Source organism: Ailuropoda melanoleuca, chromosome 2 (assembly GCF_002007445.2).
Source record: "Ailuropoda melanoleuca isolate Jingjing chromosome 2, ASM200744v2, whole genome shotgun sequence".
In the NCBI taxonomy this organism is placed as follows: Eukaryota; Metazoa; Chordata; class Mammalia; order Carnivora; family Ursidae; genus Ailuropoda; species Ailuropoda melanoleuca.
This window is the reverse complement of record NC_048219.1, coordinates 79,942,380-79,963,297: the sequence shown is the minus strand read 5'-3', so window position 1 is coordinate 79,963,297 and position 20,918 is coordinate 79,942,380. Positions and strand designations below refer to the sequence as shown.

Sequence of the window (20,918 nt, the reverse complement as noted above, 5' to 3'; positions counted from 1 at the left end):
CATAACACTCTCTAGTTCCATCCACATCATTGCAAATAGTAAGATTTCATTTTTTGATGGCTGAGTAGTATTCCAGTATATATATATACACACCACATCATTATCCATTCACCTGTTGATGGACATCTGGGCTCTTTCCATAGTTTGGCTATTGTGGACATTACTGCTATAAACATTGGGGTGCAGGTGCCCCTTCAGATCACTATGTTTACGTCCTTTGGGAAAATTACCTAGTAGTGTGATTGCTGGGTTGATAGGGTAGCTCTATTTTTACTTTTTGAGGAACCTCCATACTGTTTTCCAGAGTGGAGGGAGAGTGAGAATCTTAAGCAGGCTCCACACCCAGCATGGAGCCCAACACAGGGCTCTCAATCTCACAATCCTGAGATCATGACCTGAGCTGAAATCAAGGGTCAGATGTTTAACTGACTGAGCCACCCAGGCACCTCCCCTAGTATTCCTTTTTAGTATGTAAAGTCATTTTGTTCTCTTTTTCTCTATTAGATTTGCTATGGGTTCCTGTATTTTTTTTTTTAAGATTTTATTTATTTATTCAACAGAGATAGAGACAGCCAGCGAGAGAGGGAACACAAGCAGGGAGAGTTGGGAGAGGAAGAAGCAGGCTCATAGCGGAAGAGCCTGATGTGGGGCTCGATTCCATAATGCCGGGATCACGCCCTGAGCTGAAGGCAGACGCTTAATCGCTGTGCCACCCATGCGCCCTGGGTTCCTGTATTTTATTGGGATTTAAAAAAAAAAAAAAAAGTCCACTCTAGCCATTACTTTCATTTGCTTAATAATGAATAATCCAAGTAAAAATTCCTACTATATTCTTTGGGGGTAGTGAGGGAAAAAACCTTTTCGTGTCCTTGAATAAAACTTCCTCACTGAATCTTTCTCATCTTGGGTTTTCTTTTGTCTTATTTTTTGTTGTTGTTGTTTCTACCTCATTTTACATTAACCTCCTTACTTTTTGGTCTGTGCCATTTTGCTGAATTGGCACATCACCCTAGAGGTTGTATAATTCTACCTTAATCAACAGAGGGAAAAAAATACACAACTACAGTGTTTGTGACTCTCCTTTTGTCACTATAAAATATTAAAGCAATACTTCTAAGAGATTGTCCTGTATCAGAAGTCACTGCAAAAGGCTTTAAAGATTAAAGAAAAAAGAGAATACCTTTATTGTCAAGGTAAAACCCACAGTACTGCATTTGCATCCTGATGTCTCTAAATAGCATATAAAAAGAGGTCAAATAATTAAAAAATAACATTTTCAGAGGACAATGAGATTTCAGTGCATGTGTATGTATGCTATGTATGCACAGAAACTAATCCAGTAGAATTCACACATCAATACTTGGCTAAATCTGATGTCCTAATGGAATAGTTATAGAGAGATCTTTCAGAGAGGTCATCAACCCTCAAAACAGATTTCAAGTTAAAATTTTGCAATGAGGCAGTCAATTGTCTCAAAACCCCAAAATGAGTTGATGTCAAATGACTTCACTGCACTTCAATTCCCAAATAGAATCCCTTATGGCTACATACTTTGACTACCTAAAAATTGCACTCCAGATCTCCAGGATTGGAACATTAGTGCAGTTAGTGCTAACTCCACTCAGTTTACCTCCCGTCTCTCTTCTTCCTCCCTCTTCCTGACAGGGGAAGCTGGGAGAAGCAAGCAAGGTCCTCTCTTTGCAGGAAAAAGAGAAATCAAGAGTTTGCACTTCTGCGCAGGAAAGAAAGACACTGGGATCTCTCTCTCCTTTCTGTAAGGAAAGACCATCCCTCCAGAGCAAAAAAATGATCATTTCAGTATGTCTGTAATTGGCTACTTTATGAAATGGAATACTTCAGATCCCTGTTGTAAGCTAAGAAAGCAATCATGAAGAAACATTATCTATCCTCATTTTTGCTTAACCAGTTGGGGGACTGACAATGGGGGATGGGCAGAGAGGAAAAACTACTGTGTATAGACACACTGCCCTGGCAATTAAGGTCCCATTTATTTCTACTACATGTTTATTTTCTCCGTAGAAAATGTACAAAAATAGAGAAGAAAATGCTAGAGAATTAAAAATCACCCACAATCCCACCATACAGAGGAAACAATATTGGGAGGATTTTCTCCTGTTCATGCTATAATCCCCAGGGGAGTATACCTGCTTGACGGTACTGCCCACCTCTGCCTCGAAAAAGCCTCCTTAAATGATGTCTATCTCTTTATAAGGGACAAAAACCTCAAGTAAAACATTGTGCTTGTAGTGATCTTCATTATGATACTTTCAGGAAGACTGCTGTCAAGAAGTGAGCCTTACAGAACATCATAAATGAAAGAGTGTTATAACTGCATATATGGGAAATTTTTTGAAAGTCTATAATAACTGGGGTGCCTGGGTGGCTCAGTTGGTTGAGCGTCTGCCTTCCGCTCAGGTCATGATCCTGGGGTCCTGGGATCTGGGATCCAGCGGAGCAAGGAGCCTGCTTCTCCGTCTCCCTCTGCCTGCCACTCCCCCTGCTTGTGCTCGCTCTCTCTGTCAAATAAATAAAATCTTAAAAAAACCAAAAAGTCTATAATACTGTCTACAAATTTATTTTAAAGATTTAAAAATCTACAGAGGTTTGGCTCTAGGAAAATACACATTACAAAAAGTATTTCAAGAAGACAAAGACTATCTGAAGAGACTCAGAGCCAGAGGTTGGAAAAAATAGTCACTTATCTCTATACCCTCAAAGTCACTTAGGATGAGCTCATTTTTAGAAGTTAAAGCCTAAAATAACACATAATCCTTATATAAAGTTAATCAGCTCATTCTATAGACTGACCCAATCCTGATAACAAAACTTAAGAACAGTCTCCCTAAATACAAAGGCCAAACCAATTTGACTTATGCAGATACATTTTTCTTCTAAAAAACAATCATCAAATTGAATACACATATTAACTGAACGGATTGAAAGAAATACTATATTTGCTGAGAATCTCCCCAGAATTTCCAAGTTATTCTGGATGGATATCCTTCCAACTTTTTAGAAATCATAAGCCCAAAATGTTACAATGATGAAGAATGTAGTTCTGACCCCCAAATCTTCTAGATAGGTTATCTGGTCTTTTCTTAACATTATATGACTTAAAGACTGAAGCCTACACACACACACATACACACACACACACCCCAAATGTAACACAACACTTACAAAGAATTCATTTCCTGCCCTAACGTGAGACTGAATGAAGGAACTCAGGACCCACGCCTCATGTGCTGTGCCACTGTGATGTCACTCTCATCATCAATCACGATCAGCTCCTCTTTATTCATTTTATTCAACCGAGGCACCTATGTTAGCACTGATCCTTTACCATCCAGTATGTCACATTACTGCCATCTGCCACTGCGAAACGTTCTTTTCTTTTAAGCAACTAACATAACATTAAAAAATGCATTTGGATGGGGGCGCCTGGCTGGCTCAGTCAGTAGAGCATGTGACTCTTGATCTTGGGGTTATGAGTTGGAGCCCCATGTTGGGCACAGAGATTACTTAATGAAAAAAAATTTTTTAATGCATTTGGATAATACCGTAAATCATTAATTTTTTTTAAGATTTTATTTATTTATTTATTTATTTATTTATTTTTGAGAAAGAGAGAACACGTGCACACACATGCTCTCGCAGGAGCAGGGGGAAGGGCAGAAGGAGAGGGAGAAGCAGACACCCCACTGAGGAGGGAGTCCGAAACAGGGCTCAATCCCAGGACCCTGAGATCATGACCTGAGCCAAAGGCAGTCGCTCAACCAACTGAGACATCCAGGCATCCCGTAAATTATTACTTTAAAAGAAACAAGGGTTATCTATGTGAAGAAATATCACTATTATTCAGAGCAGATGGATCTTAGCAACCTAAGGGCTATGACATTAGTTTGCAGGACATCATAACTACTAACAGATGAGGGAAAGAATATAGATTACTACCACACACAGATTATTTATCAATTAAAACAACTTTTCCTACCCATTATATAAGAGAATACTGACAATTCTGTTCTCACAACCTTAGGAACACCAGTGACTAGTAATATTAAAGGAGAAGCATGGATTGAGGTCTGCCAGGTACTTACCTCCCAATCGGCACCTTGGGTAAGTTAAGGATCTTTACTACAGTAATCATGTTACCCCATGCACAAAGCCTGTTTTAATATTAAAGCTTAATCCTTATTCTTATATACATCGTCAAGACATATTTGAGAAAATTAGTCAAATTAGCTGTATCTGCTCACATAGAAAATCAACAAAAAGCCCAAGTATGACTTTTAGCACAGAGAACCATTCAAAGTACTCTAATTGCTCACTAACTGCCTTTAAAGTAGCTTCTTGGCTCTATCTCAGTCCAACCGACAAAAATGATTAAAATCATTATTTGCTCATTCTTTACTAGTATCTGTCTACTTAAAATACAGTGAATACTACCAAAACTAGCACAAGACATTTCTTATTATAGCTTATTTTAACTTCATTAAAGTTGCACTACCCATTTATGTGAACCTACTAAAACGCAACATTTGCATATTTTTAAAAGGAAAGACTTAAAACGCTATTTTTCAATTACACTTCTAATCCTCTTTGAATCAATGTGAAAACACTGACAGGAGAATTGTTCTTTCACAATCAACATGAGCAATGAAAGAAAAAGCAAGTGTTCTGTGAGCTTAAGCACTTATGCCTTAAGTGTATAAAAATAGTAGTTCTCACATGTATTGAGGTGATGGAGTACCAGAAACATATGAAACATTTACATGTGCAATTTTTTAAAGAACATTTAATTTTATGTATCTGGAGCTGGTGTAAGTAATAGGTTTCAATTATTTAATAATAGTTATAGAAGAAAATGTAAATTGAGTTAGTTTTCTACAAACTGGAAAATAAATATTACCTTCATTAATTTAATACTAGTGATAAGGAAACTCACTTATCTTAGAGATCATTTCTCCCCCACTAGAACGGCTATTGTCAAAAACACATATAATAACAAGTGTTGGTGGGAATGTGCAGGAACTGGACTCCTCATACACTGAGGGCACTGCTGGCGGGAATGCAAGATGTTGCAGCCATTTGGAAAACAGTCTAGCATGTTCTCAAATGGCTAAACACAGACTTACCATATTACGCAGCAATTCTGCTGCTAGGTATATATCCAAGAGAAAGAAAACATATAGTCACGTAAAAATTTATGTACAAATGTTCATAATAACATTAGTAGTAATAGTAAAAAAGTGGAAACTCCAATGTCTACTAGCTGATGAATGGACAACCATAATGTGGCAAAGCCATACAAAGGAACAGGAATCTGCTATAAAAAGGAATTAAGAACTAACACATGCTACGACATGGATAAACCTTGGAAACACGCTATGTGAAAGAAGCCCAGACACAAAAGGCCACATATTGTGCAAATCCATATGAAATGTCCAGAACAGGCAAATCGATAGGGACAGACAGATCACTGGCTGCCAGGTGCTGGCCAGAGACATGAAAGGGAAGTGCCCGCTAATGGGCACTGGTTTCTTTGTGGGGTGGTAAAAAAATCTCCTGGAATTATAGATGGGTGACAGTATGTCCACAGAGCTGTATAGCCAACAGCCACTGAACTGCACACTAAAAAGGGTAAATTTTACTGTATGTGAATTTATCTCAATTTTTAAAAGTCATGAATAAACACACAAAAAATACAGTTACTGACACTTATGGAGATATTAAATGAAGCCTATTTTAAATATTTTATCTGTCATGAAAACTTACTCACCTATACATCTGTTAAGAAACTTTTTATGATGTAAACATTTCCACTAAAAATAATGTCACAACTGGCAGCCAATAACTTTTACCATGTTTCAATGTATCCGCCAAAAGTTTAGGTTAAAAAAAGACTTAAAAAGACGTGCTGCAAATTAAAACAAAACCAAGTACAGGATTATACCAGTTATCTGCATTACCCCTTAGGGTGGTTCATGAATCACTGGTACATTTTGAACATCGTAAAAGAGCCTGATTACAGACTTACTTACACAAAGTAAATATCATAAATTTTTGACTCAAATTTCTACCAAAAAGTCAATGACTGTTAATTTTTATTCTGTTACACAATAAATGTCCAAAACCTAATGTGTAAGCTTTTGCTATGTTTCAATTCTATTAATTCCCTTCTGGAAAAAAGAATTCTACAGGAACTCAGGACTGCAGGTAATAACTTAAAATCTTATTAATTCAAATTAATATTACTGGAGGACTATATGAATTATCACTACATTAAAATAATACTGTGTGAATTATTAATATACCAAAATAACCTTACTATAGCTACTACACAGAGTAATTCATTTTAATTCTAGCAAAGTATTTCCTGAATTGCCAAGCCAAGAACCTGCCTAGGTCTACCTCATTAAGTCAACAACCGTTCTCTAAGCAGTTATGTCCACAATATTGCGAGGAATACAAAGATATCAGCCCCCAGACTCAAGGAGTCTACAGCATAATACAAATGAAAGTGAGCAGGTAATATAAATGGGGGACAGACTATAAATGTTGAGAAACTTATAGTTTAACCAATAGGTAGTAAGGAAAGCATTAAATGATCTGAACCATCTACTCCTATGTCAGACAAGGAGAGAAGAGGTACAGGAAGACCAAATGGGAGCCTCACACAATAGTCCGGATCATGAGGATGAAGAATGTAAATTATAGTAATGGCAAGCGAAGGACAGATGAGGAAAGGCTCTCTAGTCTTATTTATGAAGAAGAATCAACAGGGCTTGGGAGGCTGCACAGAGAGAAGGCAATATCACCTAGAAGTTAAGGCTTGCATATGCTTTGAAAACCCTCCTGGGTGAGAGGTTTGGCTCTGACTCATTTCAGCTGTGTATGCTGGGCAATGACTTCATCTCTATGGGTTTCCGTTTCCTCTGTAAAATGGAGGTAATAATAGCGCCGACATATCATAGGGTTGTCGTGAGGATGAATTAGAAAAGAATGCATGTAAAGCAAATAGCACCGTGCCTGCTACGTAGGATGACAAGGTTAACAGTAATCCCACTGACCAGGATAGGAAATACAGGAAGAACTGTAAATGGGGATAAGCGCGGAGATTAGCTAAGAATCCTACATTTCTGCTTGCAGCCCACAGACAGAATCTAAGTCTAGAGAATGGTGCATACTAACTACAAAAGGATTTATGGAAGTAAATTATAACTAAAGATTTCTAGCTACAAAAGGCCTTGAACACCTTGCTAAAGGACTTGGACTGAATAAAAAATCTGTCTCCTAAATACAAAGTTTAGAGTTCATATAACATATGATGCCATTGATTTTCCAGTTGAGAACGAAGACCCACAAAATGAAGAAATATCCCAAAAGTCACACCAGTCATGGAAATACATAGTATGAGCCCGTTGATAAATTAAATGATGGCTCTCTACTTCTCCCCATTTGACACACAGCCGCATCTTCTGGCACAGTGCCAGCCAAGTCCCCAAGACACAACGGTGGAGTTGGGAGTAAATGGATTTGGCTGTTTGGGGCGCCTGGTCACCAGGGCTGCTTTTAACTCTGGCAAAGCAGAGACTGTCACCCTCAGTGACTGCTCACTGACCTCACCTACATGGTCTACATGTTCCAGCATGATCCAACCCATGGCAAATTCAACAGCACAGTCAAGGCTGAGAACGGGAAATTTGTTTGTTTTTTTTCCGATGGAAAACCCATCTCCATCTTCCAGGAGTGATATCCTGCCAGCATCCAACGGGGTGATCCTGGTGCTGAGTATGTTGTGGGGTCCACTGGGGTCTTCACCACCATGGAGCAGGCTGGCACTCACTAGAAGGGTGGGCCAGGAGGGTCATCATCTCTGCCCCTCCTGCTGATGCTTCCATGTTTGTGACGGGCATGAACCATGGGAAGTGTGACAACTCCTTCAAGATTGTCAGCAATGCCTTCTGCACCACCAACTGCTTGACCCCTCTGGCCAAGGTCATCCCTGGCATCATGGACGGACTCAGGACTTATGACTCCATGCCATCACTGCCACCCAGAAGACGATGGACAGTCCCTCTGGGAAGCTGTGGCATGATGGTCAAGAGGCTGCAAAGAACAGCATCCCTGCTTCTACTGGTGCTGCCAAAGCTGTAGGCAAGGTCACACTGGCTCACTGTATGGCCTTCTGTGTCTCCACCTGCAACGTGTCCATCGTGGATCTGACCTGCTGCCTGGAGAAAGCTGCCAAATACAATGACATCAAGAAGGTGAAGCAGGCATTGGAGGGCCCCGTCAAGGGGATCCTGGGCTACACGGAGGACCAGGCGTCTCTTATAACTTTAATAGTAACACCCACTCTTCCACCTTCAATGCCAGAGCTGGCATTGCCCTCAATGACCGCTTTGTCAAGCTCATTTCCTGGTATGACAATGAATTTGGCTATAGCAACCAGGTGGTAGACCTTATGGTCCACATAACCTCCAAGAAATAAGAGCCTCCTGGACCACCAGCCTCAGCAAGAGCAAGAAGAAGAGAGAGGCCCTCAGCTGCTGGGGAGTCCTTGCCCCAACTCATCCCCCAACTGAGAATCCCCCAACCTCCACAGTTTCCAGTTTCCATCTCAGACCCCCTGAAGAAGGGGAGGGGTTTGGGAAGTCCTACTTTGTCATGTACCATCAATAAAGTATACTGTACCCAGCCAAAAAAACCCAAAAAAAGCCAAAACAAAAATGAATAGTATTCATACTCATTTGCTTAACGAGTCCTTATATAAAACTTCCTTCTATCCCCATCCTTATGATATGGAAAATTTGAAATTACTGGGATGAAGATTAAAAAGGATTTAATGTAATGTAGTGGTGATGGTCATAACACAGGTTTTCAACAAATATTATTAAAACTCTTCTTTGGGGGCACCTGGGTGGCAACAGTCAGTTAAGTGTCTGACTCTTGGTTTGGGTCAGGTCATGATCTCAGGGTTGTGAGACTGAGCCCCATGTCAGGCTCCATGCCCAGTGGGGAGTCTGCTTGAGATTCTCTCTCCCTCTCCCTTTGCCCCTCCCACTCCTGCACATACACACTCTCTCTCTCTAAAATAAATAAATAAGTCTTTAACAAATACATAAATAAAACTCTTCTTTAAAAAATTAAAGTAACTACAGAATTTTAGGAAAACTCAAATTATTTTACTTATAAATTTTTACTTTTGAAATAAAAAAATTTGAGTACAATTGACATGACAAATTTTAAATACAAAAATTTGTCTTTAATGATAACTTTAAAATTGTTTTTAATCAAGTAAATATATTTCCTAAAATATATTGTTATTGAAATTTAATTAACATGTTTTCTTCATTTTGAGAAATAAATATAATTATAGACAATAACAATTATAAGAAGCTTTCTTTTTTTATATATTTTTTTAAAGATTTTATTTATTTATTTATTTGAGAGAGAAAGAGCGAGAGTGAGCAAGAGCAGGGGGAGGGGAAGAGGGAGAAGCAGACTAGCAGACTCCTTGCTGAGCAAGGAGCCTGACACCGGCCGACCTCAGGACACTGAGATCATGACCTGAGCCGAAGGCAGACCCTTAACTGACTGAGCCACCCAGGCATCCCAGAAGTTTCTTTCGATAGTTCTCTTTAAGACCCCAATTCACAAAGACACTGTATGAATTAATGGAGTATCTCCAAGACCCTGAAGTAAATCTCTAAATGCCAATAATGACCACTACTTTCCCTCTCTTTCCTTTTTCTTTTTATAATTCACTCCTTTGCATGAAGCCTTCTCTCTCTGTCCACTTCCAATTTCAGCTTCATATGGTACTGCCAGAATGGTGTTTAACCAAAACAAAGTTCCTCTCTCAGTACTCAGCAAGGCAAACATTACCACATTCTATGCATAAAACATTTCAACTCCAATCAAAAGCAAAGCTATACAGGTAAAAATAAGACCAGCCAATGAGCAAAACTTTTTGTAGATATTATAACCAGAACAATACTATAAATTATGTGGGATGCCAAGGCCCTCAGAATTCTAGCTTTTAGTTTAAAAAATAAGGTATATATTAGGGCACCTGGGTGGCTCAGTCGGTTAAGCATTCAAATCTTGGTTCTGGCTCAGTTCATGATCTCAGGGTCATGAAATCAAGCCCTCTGTTGAGCTCCGCGCTCAGTGCAAAGTCCGCTTAAGACTTTCTCTCCCTCTCCCTCACCCCCACACTCTCTTGTGTGCTCTCTCTCTAAAATAAATAAATCTTTTTTAAAAAGTCATATATAAAGAAACTTTAATGTTTTAATGAAAGAATCTCCTTCAAGACCCATAGTATTATAAAAACTATCTTCATTTAGTTCTTGAATCAAAGTAAAAGTATGTTTTCAAGTTATTGCACACCATTAATATAAGAATATGAATACCAAAGCTTATTAATTTTTGTGCAGCCCAATTTCATCACACCCACACATTAATAAATGTTTGATTATACTTTTTGTTTTCACTTCAGACCAATCACATTGGCCTTGATTTCTATAAAGTTTTAAGATATTTCATTTTACTTCTAAGAAAATCCCATGTTGTGGTTTGCAACATCTCTAATTACTGAGGAAGAAAACTGCTGAGCCAAAAGAAACTAATTACAAAGAGCTGATGTAGTATATAGAAATAATCTATGGGTATAAATTTTCAATTTTTGGTCCTGTAAGGGAAAATGGAACAAGATTATTTTAAGTACTAAAGAGTGAACTTTTAGCCTAAGTAGGCCATCCTACAGACTACCGTCTATTCAATCAAAGGAGGAGGACTGTTAGGATGAGAAAGCCCTGCCCTTTCTTACCAGAAGACCATGACAGGAAGGGTCAGTGGCGCTCTCCTTTGTATTTAAATGGTTATACATCTAAACTGGGCCAAGAAGCATTTTGATAGAACATTTTAAAATAACTGATATATTGGACCTGAAAAAATTCAAACAAGAACTGAACAAAAACAAAGCAAGTGTTTCATAGCAGACATACAGAAGTGCCGACACAAAATTTAGATATATATGCACCCAAGTGAAATTTACTTTACTGATATAACATTTTTCACTAATTCCAAGTGCCAAGACATGTGATGCTAATTTGGGAATGAAGACTCTATGGGTTAACCAATTTTTTTCTTTGGAAGTGACCTTGGTATGACTTACCCACACCAAAATCAACTTTTCAGTAACACAGATGGTAGACGAGACACTGCCAATGTTTTAAGCTAAGAAAATGCTTTTAATTTTTTTTTATTTCCCCATGCTGTGCTTACTGCTTTACATATGTCTCTGACTGCCAAAGAATTGTTAACTAATCGGCATGAGATTCATTTTGTTAGTACACAGCTGGGTGCTTTAGTCACACAACATCTGCTTCTCAACATATCTTCAGCCTTTTCTTCATCTACCTCAAAACAGTTTCTAAAAGTTGTCACAGTAAAGCATATATACGCCTCTCAATATTTGGAAGCTGAACTTGATCACCATCATTATGTTTATTGTTATTTTACAAAATTATCGGTGGCTTCTGAATAACGAAAAACCATTTAGTGAATCTAAGTTGTAGAAAATCTGGTATTAACATCGATTTGTAAAACATAGTTGAGCCAAAGCATGAAACTCAATACGAGTCATGCAATAATTGGACACTATTTATACGTGTATATCTCTCAGCTCTCTGAGTGACGCTCTAGGAGAAAAATAACTGAACCTCCAAAATATGAATATTACAAAGAAAAGTAGTATACACAGGAAGTTCACACAGGAAAGGGTCTAGCACATTCTGCATCCAAGACTCAGATCTTCTGTGCACTTTCCTTTTTCCTGCAGAGGGACTAATCAACCAGTCTATGAGTTATCCATGTCCTTGGCTTCTCCTCCTGCTCTTTCACTTTGGATCAGTGTTCCTTCAGCATCCTACCAACATGCAGAAGGGCGAAGCTCAAACATAGGCCACTGACCTCATGTTAACACACTGTCCCAAGTGTTTGCTTTCCAATTGGTTGGAAGACATAGATTATTTCTGTATAGCGATAATGGATAATGGTAGGTAGATCTCAGGACAGTCTCCAAGATGTAAATGAACCACAGAACTCATGATACCATATAACCCCAATGTGCTTCATACCACTGTTTCTAGAGAAGAGTCCACTCTAGGACCCAAATAAGCATTTGAGGAACATAACCCCATCACTGGCACAGCAGCAAGAGCTCCCCAGTTCGGCTTCCCTTTTCTCCCCAGTCAGCCCAAAACCAACAGGGTGAGCAGTGGAAGGAGGTCTAATAACTGTGAAAAATTCCAACACCAGGAAGCTGGGCGTAGGAGGCAGAACTTAAAGAGGATTCTGTCGTTCTGAGTCTGATGAGGGTGGGCAGGGAAGTCCCAAAGGTGAGATGCTAGAGGAGAAGTAGTGGCTTTAAGACTGCCGTGCACTTCGGGCTGCTGAAGCTGAAGCTTTCGGTCCCGCACAGAAAACAGCAGCAGCCATCAAACCATCAGAGGGACTCCAGGGACGGTATACGGTTTGGCTGCTGTCTGTCTAGAGATAACTGTCTACCTGGCTTTTGCTGTTTGGTGTGTTGGCAGGTGGGGTGGAGGGCGTAAGGTGGGAGAGGGTGGTCAGAAGCTGTAGCAGTTTTTTGTAAGCATTCTTAAGCCAGTGAGATAAGAAAATGACTGAAGGGGCGCCTGGGTGGCACAGCGGTTAAGTGTCTGCCTTCAGCTCAGGGCGTGATCCTGGCGTTCTGGGATCGAGGCCCACATCAGGCTCTTCCGCTGTGAGCCTGCTTCTTCCTCTCCCACTCCCCCTGCTTGTGTTCCCTCTCTCGCTGGCTGTCTCTCTCTCTGTCGAATAAATATATAAAATCTTTAAAAAAAAAAAAAAAAGAAAGAAAATGACTGAAAAGCCATTTTGCAAGATGTCAGCACCTAAATAGCTATACAATAAGGACATAGCTGATGTACTCTTGGCCCTTCCTGGCAGGGATGAAAACAATGCACCCTGCTTACTTGTTCGCTGCTTCGGCCTAACGAAGTGATAAACACACCCTGTGACAAACACACCCTGTGACTGTTAGCAGCTCTGGGTCACATCACAAAGGCAGCTGCAGAACAGCTACTGTGGAAGGCGTGGCTCTAATTTTATGGGAGGGAGCAACGTGCTCCTCCCCCGTGAAGGTAAAAGCTGAAGAATGATTATTGGTCTGATCGCCACTCCCCTCCCCCTTTTCCACCATCCGGTCTCTCTCCTAGCCGGGTTAATGGCAGGACTGTGGTTAGGAGACCAGTTAAGCCATTACTGTAGTCACGCCTCCTCGCTTTCTCCAGCTTTTGATATGATGCCGGAGACTTCACAGATGCCCTGTGACTAGGAGAAGAAGAAACTTCAGTTACTGAAGACTCTCTCCAGACTTCTTATTATGTGAAGCTGTTTAAAATCTGTCTTTGCTGGAACCTTTGTTAGTCTGTCTTTTGCTTATAGCTATATATAGTGCTATCCGATACAAAACCCTCGCCCTCCAGGATTTTATTTCATTCTCCCAGCAATCCCCTGAAGTAGGTAACGTTATGAGCCACATTTTTTAAAAAGGGAAAACGGAGATTTCTAGAGATCGTGAAACTTGCCGACAGTTGGTTAAATGGCAAGTGAGAATTGAGCCCCAGATCCGTCTGCTGTCCAGGCGCCTGTTCTTTCCGAGGCCTTATACTACTGCCCATCGTCAACCACTCATGCCATCCGTATGACTGAAGAAGCAGCATGGTAAAAGGAAATCACCAGAGACTGGAATCAAGCCACGGCTGGGTTCAAAGCCTGGCTCTACCACTTCCTGTACATCACTGGGCAAATCAACTTCAGGTTTCTGAACTATAAAATGGAGATAACATAGCCTTGCAAATTGTGGTGGCAACAGAACCCATTCGACTGTTCCCCAAAGAACTAAGCATGTTCCTGGACATACTAGACATTCAAATTTCAGTTTCTTCTTCCCTCTCCATTCTATGATTTAAGTGCTCTGTGCAAAGCATGGAGAGAGAAAACTGTCCATCCGATGAAGCTCTTAGCCAAGGGAGTTACAAACAATACTGTACAGTTATCTTAGAGGCTTACACATGATGCTGGGGAAGCCCAGAAGAGGAAGAGGTATCATGGAGGAACTGGAGGAAATGACCTCTGAACACGGTTCCAGGAGCGTGCCTGGTGATGAGAAAGGGCAGGGCAACAGCACAAGAATGCTCTAGGTAGAGGGAACAGGATGTGCAAAGGCACAGAGGGAAGAGAAAACAAGACATACTTCGGGAACTACATGTTCAGTACAGTTGGGCCTAATAATGAAGAGCAACAAGAGAAGAGGCTGGAGAGCTAAGCAAGGAACAGATTATAATAGTCTTACATAAAACAGAATGATTGCCAGTGAGGGTCAAGGCGGTACACCGGAAGAAAGATTTAACAACAAAAAAGTTGGCATACAACTAGAAAAAATGAGACAAGCCTCTGAACTATTAACTATACTGCTCCAAATACAAGTAGAAAAAAAATTAATTCTACATGTTTTTGGACTGAAAGAGTAACTGAATATATGTAGCTTAATGTATCATTCAATACATACAAAGGTAGTATGCAGATATTTCTGCCAGTGGCAGACACAGTGTAATAAGTGAATGAAAATCAAGTAATCCCTAAGTTCTACCTTCTTTCCCCTTCTACTATCTGGGGAGGGGGGAATCTAAAAAACACAAATTAATTACAAGACAATGAGATGGGCAAGAAAAAGAAAGAAGGGAAGAAAAGGGTCTAGAAAAATCAGGCTATTTAATCTACTTAAAAGGAAACATGTGCTTGCTCTAATTCCAACTCTACTATTCTTATTAAACATTAATAGAGAAGGACAAGTTGAATTCCAAGCTTGTAAAGATTAAAAAAGGAATTTTAAAATTTAAACAATACTAATATTAAGCAATAGTTACATAAAGTTATATAAAAAATAGTTATGTAAAAAGTAGGCCAAGAATGAGGGTAGGAAAAAAAAATCAAAGGAATTAGATTTCTAAGATTGTTACTTTTAATTACCTTATTTTAAACCAGCCTTGAAATATCTGGTACAATATTGGTTTTATTCTCACTTGAATTCTTTATTAATGTCATGTTCAAATCACTCTACAGATGCATATATGCATGTTCATAAAACATGAAAGGTCTTGGGGGGAAAAGGAAGACCTATGCATCTTTTGTATATTATACAGACACACACAGGACACTTTAAAGTGGGAGTAGAGACTGAGTAAAACATAGTATCTAATTCATCTACTAAAGTAAATACCAGACTAATAACAATTAGTGTCTTTCCAAGGAGCAGTTTAGAGCTTAGAACTCTTCAGTACAAAATGGAAATGGGCCTTCAAAGGGACTGCTTTTTAAATAAAATTTTCAAAAACTAAATTCAGAATTTTAAGAGCGACCGTGCTTTAATATAACAATATAACTTATACAGCTACAATTCCATCCCCAAAGTGTTTCCAAAAAAAAAAAAAAAAAAAAGTGTTTTTTTTTTTTTGAGGAGATTACCATTTCACATGCCCTTGAAGTAGTAACATTACCCAAATCAATAGTTAAATAACATCCTTTCCATTTTAAGTAAATGAAAAAGTTTACCCCCCCCCAATAGCCTAGCTTTTAATTTTGAATACTTTAAATCTCCTTGCTGACCTATAGATTAATTCATTAATCACGAGTCAATAAAAACACAGAATAAAAATCACTTAGGCTTTAAATACATGCGCTGCTATGTAGCCTCTTTACCCTTCTTATAAACCAACTGGCCATGAGAGCAATTTTCTGTTTTTATCTCATTAATGTTTTCTTGTCTTAATTTGGTCCTCTACACATAACAAAATACAATAGGGAAGGGTTCAAAGCCTGGCTCTACCACTTCCTGTACATCACTGGGCAAATCAACTTCAGGTTTCTGAACTATAAAATGGAGATTTTTTCAAATTTTTTTCAAATTTTTTTCAAACGTTTTTCAAATTTTTTCTGATCGAACTATAATTTCTCTAAATCTGCAATCAAAATGGTTTATATTATTCTATAAGAATTCTAATTATTCATCATTTTGAACTGTCCAGATATTAAATAATTCATCTGACATCAGCTTTCATAAAATGCACATTGATATACATGCTTTTCAACAATCATGATTTAATTCAATGCCTACACTCACTGCAACAAGTATAAGACACTTACAGATTGATAAAAGCAGATGCTACTAGATGCTTTCAATTCAAAATATCAGAATATCATTTGCTACATTTCACAGAATGGTTAAGTGGGATGCCAGAAAAAGTTAAAATCCCATGGAGTTCTTCTTTGCTCTCCTTTTTCTACCTGGTGAATACTTACATTGTAGCCTTCTGTAATATTTTAAACCTTAGAGATTTAAACATAAAATAAAGACCTCCCTCCACTCATTGACTATGCTTAATTCTTCTCTATAATACCAGCACCTTGGCACAGTGCCTGATGTGTTCTAAGCATTCAAAAAAATGCTTATTCAATAGGTGAATGACTGAACCAAGAATGAAAGAATAAATAACTAAATGATATGACTATCTAATAACATGTTATGGAGAATCATACCATTAATTCTTTTCAGGTAATAAATCACTTCTCTAAATTGTCCTTAATTTCTGCAGGCATCAATTTATAAAATTCAAATGCACATTTTCAAAACGCTTCAAGCGGGTTGGCAACTGCAAAAATAGAGACACTTCCAAATTTATACATTAATATTTTTGAGGGTCGAATGGGAGGGAAGAGAGAAAGTAATTCAGAATGAAAAGAAGTTATTATAATTATACTGAAGGTCAAGAATTTATTTAGCTATTTAAAAGCCAGGCAAGAATAATCATTTTGGGTGAAACTCAATGAAACAGAAAACCAAAGAGGCTATTACCGCGAACAAATGCTTATTAAGTGCCCATTATGTATAGGGCACTATAATAAACACTAAAATCTAATTTTCCTTAGGAAAAAGATTATGGAACCTCAAACCTTGTTCTAAAATGCATAAGACGTAACTGCCCTTGCAGATGGACTACCAAGAATTTAAAAAGTGAATGACCAAGAAGAGAGTGAACTACTAATCAAAATAGTATACGAATTTCAACACAACTATTTAGTATGCTTGGTTTTCAAAACACACATATTGCATAACACTAAAGATGCAGCTGTAAAAATCAAAAGTGACACAGTAAATGCCTTAAAGATAAAACTTCACAAGACTAAAACACAGAAGACTTACGGGTGAAAAATGGTTTGGAGCCATAATGAGAAAACAAAACCTAATTTACTAATCTTGCGAAAACAAACAAAGAAACAAAAACCAGTATTATTAAGAATACTACTTCTGTAGTTCCATGAATGCAAGAACTTTCCTTCCTTGTCTGTTTTGTTTACTTCTACCACTCAGCACAGTGCCCGACACAGAGTAGGTGGGTATACAACCAGTTTGTGTCGGCCAGAAATGGAAATATGTTAATGAGGCAGGACCCCGTCTTCACACACCTTACTACGGAGATACTGAACTACTAATCACAATTCAGCATTAACCAGTGCTAAAATAGAACATGTCAGAGAACACAGAGAAACACAGGATACAGGGCATACTGTCCAGGAAATGCCTAAAAAAGGGGGAGCGATCTTGAAGGAAAATGGAATTAACTAAGAAGATGAGGGAAGAAACTCATACTATTTTTTCATCCCATAACATTCATAAAGCATGACTAAAATACAGGAAAGTGGAAAGTCAGAGGACTAGTCAGGACACGCAACTAGACCAGAATGGCTACACTAGGGACATATTTGGGAAGTATAATAAAACATGAGAATTTATTGCCATCAATAGAATACATACTCTACAAAGGCAAAGAGCTTTTTGTCTGTTTTTCTACTGTTTGTGGGAGGCAGTAGAAATGGCCATAACACGTCTCCTCCTCTTATTCACACCTTTTGATGTGATTTTATAGCTCCTTCCATTAAAAAAAAAATAAAGTCCTTTATTCAATCTGTTGAGTTTCAGCCAACTTGTGACTTGCTTTGGCCAACAGAATATAGCAGAAGAAACACTGTACCAGATTCAAATGTAAGCTGCAAAAATCCTGTATGCTTCCACTCTCTCTTGGAACCCTGTTGCTGCCTATTGAATGATGAGAGAAACATAGCCCAGTCAACTCCTTTTGCCTTAGACCAGGGATATTTCTGTAAAGGGACAGGCTTTAAGGGCCATATATGATCTCTGTCACATATTCTTCTTCTGTCTTTTATTTTACAACTTTTCAAAACTATAAACAACATTCTTAGCTTAGGGACCATACAAGGATTTCCAACCCCTGCCTGAGATGATGGGCAACCAACTCCCAGAAGCAGAACTATCTAGCCGACTGTAAATGACAGCTCAGCCAAGATCAAGAGAAACTCATTCACGAGCCCAGTACAAATCACCAACCCAAGAATCATGAACTAAGTAACTGGGTTTTGTTTTTTTGTTTGTTTTTTGTGGGGTTTTTTTTGCCACTACGTTTTGAGTGGTGAGTTACTCATTAAAAGCTTACAGGTACCCTGCTCTAGCTTTCATGCCTAGAACAGTAACCTGTCACTTAGTAGACACTCACTAAATACCCAGTGAATAAAATAATGAATAGCAAGAATTACAGGAGTCCCAACATGACATTTTATGCCAGGATTTGCAAACTCAAAGGTCCACAGGAGCCAGACAAGTAAATTGAAGTAATACTGATACTGAAGTAATCAGTATAGAGAATAGATTTGAAAATAGTGGCAAAGAATCCACACCAGGAGGCCAGGGAAACACCTGGGAGCCACTCTAGGTAATAACAAAGGCAATGGGAGTAGGAAGAGAAGACAAGGAACAAAGAATCTGAGGTAGAAGCAAAAGATTTTAGGCAGAGATTGTCCAACTGGATAAGAATTCAAGATCTAACTATATGTTGCCTGCAAGTAACATACTTCAGATTCAAAGAAATGTTCTTTTGCATAAATGGTGCTGGGGCAACTGGATACCCACCTGCAAAAAGATGAATTTGACTCTCACACTATACACAAAAATTAACTCAAAGAGACCACAGACCTAAATGTAAGAATGAAATTATAAAATTCTTAGAAGAAAATATAGGAGTAAATCTTTGAGATCTTGAATTAGGCAATGCTTTCTTAAATACAACACAAAAAACACAAGATGAAAGACAAAACTGACCAACTGAACTTAATCAAAATTAAAATCTTTTGTGTTTCAAAAGACACCATTCAAGAGAGTAAAAAAGGCAAGCTAGACAAATCCCTAGATAGAAAAAAGATAAGTGGTTGCCAGGGGCTGAAGGGAGTGAGGAAGGCTGCTAATGGATTTTGGCTTTCTTTTGGAGGTAATAAAAATATTCTGAAATTACCTACTGGTGATGACTGCAGAACTTTGTGAATATACTAAAAACTACTGAATTGTGCACTTTGAAGGAGTCAATATTACGGTATGTGAATTATATCTCAAGTTTTTAAAAAATTTTAGTTAAAAAATAACCCATAGACAAGGAGAAAATATTTGTAAGTCATATATCTAATAAGAGACTTGTGTCTAGGGTATATAGAGAACTCGTATAGCTCAATAATAAAAGACTACTAACACAATTTTAAAATAGGCAAAGGTGGGGTGCCTGGGTGGCTCAGTTGGTTGAGCGTCTCTAACTCCTGATTTCGGTTAGGGTCATGATCTTGAGGTCCTGAGATCGAGCCCCCCCCCTCAGGCTCCGTGCTCAGCAGGAAGTCTGCTTGAGATTTTCTTTCCTCTACTCCTCCCTCCCCCATGCCCCCTCACTTATGCACATGCTCTCCCCACCCCAAAAAATAAATAAAATCTTAAAAATAAATATGAACAGCAAAATGGGCAAAGGAAGACACATAAATAGCTAATAAGCACATAAAAAGGTGCTCAACATTGTTAATTATTAGGGATATACAAATTAAAACGAAATGAAATACCATTTCTCACCCACTAGGATGGCTATAATCAAAAAGACAATATCAAGTATCGGTGAGACCATAGAGAAATCAGAACCTTCTTAAGTTGCTGTTGGAAATATAAAATGGTGCAGCCACTTTGGAAATCAGTTTCGCACTTTCTTTAAAAAGCCAAACATGGATTCACTATATGACCCAGTAATTCCACTCTTAGGTATCTACCAGAGAAATGAAAACCTATATCCACACAAAGACCCATATACAAATGTTCACAGAAGTATTACTCGTAACAGCCAAAACCTAGAAACATCCCAAATGCCCATCCATTATTGACTGAATTAGAAAAATCTGACATATCCATACAATGAAAAGCTACTCAGCAATAAAAAGGAACAAAGTAACGGATACAAAATACACCATGAATGAATCTCAAAAACAATATGCTCAGTGAAAGAAGTCAGACAGAAAAAAACACATATTGCATGATTCTATTAACATGAATATTTAAAAAAGGGGGGACACATATAGAGATAGATTAACGGTTGCCTAGGATTGGGAATGAAAATGAGCAATTCTCAGTGGTTAGGAGGCTTCTTTTCAAGGTGTTGGAAAGGTTATAAAATTAGATGTGGTGGTGGTTGTACCATTCTATAAATAAACTAAAGTTAACTGGATTGTACCCTTAAAACAGGGAAATTTTATGATATGTAAATCATACCTCCAATAAAGTGGTTTAAAAAAACAAAAAAGAATCACCAGAATATGGCAACTGATTAGCAGTGGTGAAAAACTGGGAGAAATCTTTAAAAAAGAAAGGAAGGAAGGAAGGAAGGGAGGGAGGGGGAGGGAGG

The 20,918-nt window shown here is 38.4% G+C and overlaps 1 protein-coding gene and 1 pseudogene across 1 annotated transcript in view; one reads left to right on the top strand and one right to left on the bottom strand.

Moving 5' to 3' along the window:
* MAGI3 (membrane associated guanylate kinase, WW and PDZ domain containing 3) overlaps nt 1-20,918 on the bottom strand; it is a 242,410-nt gene that overhangs the window by 166,621 nt on the left and 54,871 nt on the right. The window lies entirely within an intron of this gene.
* Nucleotides 7,545-8,518, top strand: LOC117801035 (annotated as a pseudogene).